The sequence below is a fragment of the Arachis ipaensis genome, chromosome B01 (assembly GCF_000816755.2).
Source record: "Arachis ipaensis cultivar K30076 chromosome B01, Araip1.1, whole genome shotgun sequence".
In the NCBI taxonomy this organism is placed as follows: domain Eukaryota; kingdom Viridiplantae; phylum Streptophyta; class Magnoliopsida; order Fabales; family Fabaceae; genus Arachis; species Arachis ipaensis.
The window spans coordinates 100,610,471-100,616,287 of record NC_029785.2 but is presented as its reverse complement, the minus strand read 5'-3'; the positions used below and the strand labels follow the sequence as shown (position 1 = coordinate 100,616,287).

Here is a 5,817-nt window from a genome sequence, read left to right as displayed (position 1 = left end):
AGAAGTGAAGAAGAACTAAGCTGCAATAACAATAAATAACAAGGCAAAGTAAATAAAAACAAGAATTAAAAGTAGAAATTGCAAGAAATTAAACTAAGGAACCCTAATTCTAGAGAGAAGGGGGAGCTTCTTTCTCTAGAAAACTAAGCTAAAACATGTAAAAATCTAAACCTAAGTGCTCCCCCCTTCATTCCTCTTTAATTTGGATTGAAATAGCTTCAGAAATGAGTTGGATTGGATTTTTGGGGCCCAGAAATCGCCCCCAGCGGTTTGCAGTTAATGAGCTCACGTGCCAGGACCTATGCTGACGCACAGATTTGTGCGTCCGCACACTTGCTATTTTCTGACCTGTGCGTACGCACAAGTTGTGTGCGTCCGCACACATAGACTTATATCCACTATAGCAAATTGTATATCATTTTGAAGCCCCGGACGTTAGCTTTCCAATGCCGTTGGAACCGCCTCATTTGGACTTCTGTAGCTCAAGTTATGACCAATTTAGTATCGAGAGGTCAGGATGGACAGCTTTCCAAATCTTTCATTTCTTGAATTCTTCCACTTTGTATGCTTTCCTTCCACTTTCTCAAGCCATTCTTGCCTTCAAAACCTTAAATCACTCAAGCAAACATATCAAGACATCGAATGGGAGAAAAGTGAATTAAAATTGGCAATTTAAGCATGAAAAGCATATTTTTCACAATTAAGCACAATTAGGAAAGAATTCATAAAAGCATGCTATTTCAATAGATAAGTGCAAGAAAAGTCAATGAAATCCACCCAAATAGAGCAAATAAATACTATAGAATGTGGATTCATCACATCCCCACCCTTAAACAATAGCATGTCCTCATGCTATACCAGAAGAAGAGAAGAATGGGAATCAACAATTATTCAATCTAACTATCTATATGCAATCTATCTATATGTATGTAACTATATTATCTAACTATCTATATGTATTTACTTAGTCCAAATAAGTCAATATCCAAGAAAGCATCTATATACAACCAAGGGTTAAAGCAATTATAACCAAATCCTATTCACAATTGAATTGAGTCATATAAAAGAATTTAACCAAACTTGCAAGATAAGCAATGATCATAGGTGGAAATATGGAATTGAGTGATTAAACCCTCACCGGATATGTGTATGCACTCTAGTCACTTAAATGTTTAGGGTCAATTCACTAAATTCTCCTCTAATCATGCTTTCTAAAGTTTGTTCTTCATCTAACCAATCAACACAAATTTAATGTACATATGCAAAAATCATGAGGTCTTTTCAAAGTTGTAATGGGGCTAAAGTTAAAGGTAAGGATGTATATATGGCTAGGTGAGCTTGCATTTGAATCTTTGATTAGCCTAAATTATCACCTAAGACATACACAACCTATACAATTCTAATATCAAGCTTAGATACCCATAATCTCACTTTTACATATATACACACTCATGCATTTTAATTCAATTTATCACATATGCATTGATTCTTATTGAATTTCTCATAGGGATAATTTTGTCCCCTTTTCATTATTCTTTTTTTTTTTTTCAAGAACACTATATATACCAACACATTAATGCATATGGTTTCCATAATATTACATGAGTATGCACCCGAAATTTTCAATATTTTTCAACAAGAATTAAAACACCTATTCATCAACCAAAGTTCCCACATCTTCCCCACACTTAAACATCACACACTCTCACTAACTTAAGCTACTCAAAGATTCAAATAAGGGACACTTCATTGTTTTTCACTTAAGGTTAATGATGTGGCAAAATAAAGAACAAAAGGGGATAAAAAAGGCTCAAAGTGGCAAACAAATGTGAATGAAATGGTAGGCTATTTGGGTTAAGTGAGCTATAAAGAAATAATGGCCTCAATCACATAATTGCATAATATACATTAAACAAACCAAATATTGCATCATAAAGAAGAGCAACACACAAGAATGAGATAAGTGGTTAAATGATGTAACCACACAATAAGACTCAAAAACTCACAAGTTGTATGTTCTTTCAACTCAAAAACCATATTCCACAATGTATAAATGCAAGTTTCAATGAAAATTTTAAACTCAATTCAATTTGAATTTCAATGCCCTATATACAAAAGATAAGCTTCTTGGAAATTTCATTAATTGACTAGCATTTATTCTATATATGTATATAGTGTGATTGGATGGAAAAGGTCAAAAATCCTAAGTTTAATTCCTAATTTCAAACAAACCAAAATAGCAAGTGTATAGGAAATCAAACTAGGTGCAATCATCACATCATCCAAATCACAATCAAGACTAAAAAACCAAAAAAAAAAAAAAAAAATATGTACAAGCCAAAATTAAGAGCAAAATGTCAGGAAAACAACAAAAAAAACAAAACAAAAACAAGAAAAAAAAACCAAAAAAAAAAAAAAAACATATGTACAAGCCAAAATTAAGAGCAAAATGTCAAAATATGCATAACTACTATATAATACTAAGTTATGTACAAGCAAAATTAAAAAGTGCAATAAACTAAGAAAGTGCAATAACTAAGTAAAAAGGTTTTCAAAAGATAAAATATATACAAAATAACTAAAAAGCATAATAAGAAACTAAACTAAAAGTGTTCGGCAATGAAGCTTGTCACCCAAAATGCGCTTGCTGAAGATGCACAACCTCCCCACACTTAAGATGTAGCACCGTCCTCGGTGCTCACGATCATGCGGAGTGGAAGGAGTCGTCACTGTGTCACCTCCACCTTCAACTGGTGGGTTAGGCGATAGAGTAGCTGCAAGAGTGATGGTGATGCTTTAAAGGAAAGAGCTAAGTCACAAAACAGCATATGAATTGAACAAATAATAAAAATTTGAATGGAAGCATACATGAGAATCAAATTAAATCAAATACAAACAACTTCCAATCAAATTCAGGACATGGGGAAAGCTAACTTGCCTGTTCTCAAAGAATAAAAGAAGGAAGGGGCATTGTTACTATACACAAAGAGAAAGAAAACAGTTAAAAATTGAAGGTTAATGTTAGTTGAAAAATAAAAAGAAAGTTAAAAGTTAAAAGTTATGTTAGTAAAAAGGAAAATGGTTAATTGAAAGAGAAAAGAAAATTTAAAGTTAGGTGAAGGAAAATAAAAAGTTAGTTGAAAAAGAAAACAAAAGTTAAATGTTATGTAAAAAGAAGGGAAAAGTTAGTAAAAGAAATGGAAGAAAAATCAAAAGTTAGGTGCATAGTCACAAGTTCCTTAATTCCAAAAAATTTCAAAAATTTCAAAACAAGCAAGGTTGTTTTCACTTCTCAACAATTCAAAATGCCAAAACAAGTGATGCATATGTATGTGTAGAGCACATAATCAAATGAATATTAATCACAAGTAGCTGGCACAAGTTCAAACAATTTGGTGTTGGCAAAGTTAAAAACATAGAGAGACAAGTGAGACAAAGAACATTCAAACACCAAATTCCAAAGAAGCATAAAAGTCACAATTTGAAACAAGAATTGAAAACCTCATGAACTAAGTAACTTAATGAAAGTTAGGCAAAAATAAAATGAATCAATTCAGCCACTTAGATTTAAAACCTTCAATCTTTTGGGTTTATGCAAAAGGGGCTCAAAATCTCAAAAGAATTTCAAGTTTATGGTCAATTTAAAACTCAATTAAGGCATATTCAATGCTCAAGAAGAACGCATGATTTAAAAGAAGCAAAGAAGTTAAAGAATTGACCAAAACTCGTAAGGAAGCTCATGAGGAAATTTCCAAAACCATTTAGCAAATAAGATTCTTTTAGACACAGAAATCCGTCTAATAGAATTTTGTTGCACCAACAAAATAATGTCATTTAATGAAACAAGGTTAGGAAAAATCCAGCAACATTTCAGCAGTAAATTGGCTATTTCCCAAACTCAATCAATCAAATCAAGTTTCATATGAATGTTTGACACTAAACACACAACAACCACATGTGAATTCATATGAAATAAACATTTAAGCCAACATACAGCACCAAAACAGCAACAAGGAACAATCCAGCAGCATTCTTTTCTTTGAACAATGAACAAAATAATGGCTTAGAACACAGCACCAAATCAGCACAATGAACAAAAGTAATGGATTCAGGCAGCATTCTACTCATTGAGTTCAACAACCATTTCAGAAGCAGCATGAATTCAAGAAAATACTTATTAACTAAATCCAACAATGAAATAAAACTTCAGCAGCACTCAAATCCAATTCATAACAGCCCTCAGCAAGAATCAAGCAACGAAAACATTATGCAGCATTAAGAAATCAATTGAGTACAAAGGCAAGGCATCACCAGCAACAGATAACCCAATTTCAGATAGAAATTCAGTCATTCCAAAACAGCAGCGGCAACAGCAGAAAGTACAATTAGTAAACAACATTCTGAACTCATCCAAACAATGGCAATCAGCAAGAACACAACAGCAATCATAATTAACAGTGTGACGAACATGAACAAGAATACAGTAGCAGTAAACAGTCCAGTTCCAAGAGGCAAATACAGGGGCAATCCATTCCCAAACACCAGCAATAACAAGGAGAGACCTAAATCCACTATCCAGCTCAGATTCTCTAACAACCTAAGCAACTAACATGTATTTCTAACTAACTTAATCAACAAAAATTAAACTAAGCTAATAGAAAATAAATAAGGGAATAGAAAACAGAAAAGAAAATGGAACCTGGAAAGGCAGAAACAGAATAGAGAAAGGGAAGGGGAGGTGGTGGGCTGCAGCCACGGCAGCACGGCCGGCCAAGGGCAGCGTCAGAGAGGGAAGACGGCACAGGGCTGGAAGACACAGGGGCTGCACCCTATTCTGGCCGTTCCAGGCAGTAAAGGGGGAACGGAGAAAAAGGTGGTGTGTGGAGGGTTGCGTTGGCGACGCCGGTGACGGTTGGTTGTCGCGGCGGTTTGCTGGCGATTAGGGTTGCTGGCGGCGCTGTGGTGGTGGGCTTGCTTTGGTGGTTTTGCGAGTGAGATGGAGAGAGGAGAAGAGGGCTGCGGCTCGCTGATGGTGGAGGCTAGGGTGATTCGCGGTGGTGGTTTGCCAGTCAGAGAGAGGGGAGAAAAAGGGGAAGCTAGCCGCCGTTGCTCTGGATTTCGACGGAGGCGACGGTAAGGGAGAAGAGGAAACGCGACATGGGGTCTGTGATGGTTGCGGTTTTGAGAAGGCGGCGGTGGCTGGAGGTGGTTGACGCGAAGGTGATGGTTCAGACTGGAGGCTAAGACAGTGGGGAGGGGAGAAGAGGGTATCGTGTGCGAAGGGAAGAGGAAGGACGCTGGGGAGGGATTTCGAATTCGTGCGTACGCACCAAAATGATGTGCGTATGCATTTATGGGTAAAGGGCTATTGGGCATGCGCACATACTGTGCAAGCGCCGCGTACAGAGGCCTTGAATTGATGTGTGCACTTAAATTTTTTTTTTTTTCAAAATCAGAATTTCACCCAACATTCCAAAATGCATATAAATAAAAAAATTAATGGAAGAAAATAAGTAACTATTTACATTAACTTTAAAATTAATCCAAAATTTCATCTCCTAAATTAAAATTATGGACTACTTACAAATAAAAATCTACCCAAAATTAATTCAACCATCCAAAAACTAATTGAAAAATTTTAAACATGCTATTCAAGTTAAAAAGGCAACTTAAAGCAAAATTACTAACTATTCACATATGCACTTTAAAACAAAAATCTATTAAAGCAAGCTAACAACCAAGAGACATATTTACAAACAAAAACAAGCAACCAATCAAAAACAAACTATTCACATATTTATATATTAACAATAGCCA

At 35.3% G+C, this 5,817-nt stretch overlaps 1 long non-coding RNA gene across 2 annotated transcripts; it reads right to left on the bottom strand.

The window, feature by feature from the left end:
• LOC107632345 lies at positions 223 to 5,433 on the bottom strand. 2 transcript variants are annotated; one of them, XR_001618696.2, is made up of 3 exons: positions 4,700 to 5,431; positions 2,605 to 2,774; positions 223 to 607 (listed from the first exon to the last, which is right to left on the bottom strand). It is a non-coding gene; the product is annotated as an uncharacterized LOC107632345 (long non-coding RNA). The 2 variants fall into 2 exon arrangements; XR_001618695.2 differs by lacking the exon at positions 223 to 607 and having other exon boundaries at positions 1,496 to 2,774; positions 4,700 to 5,433.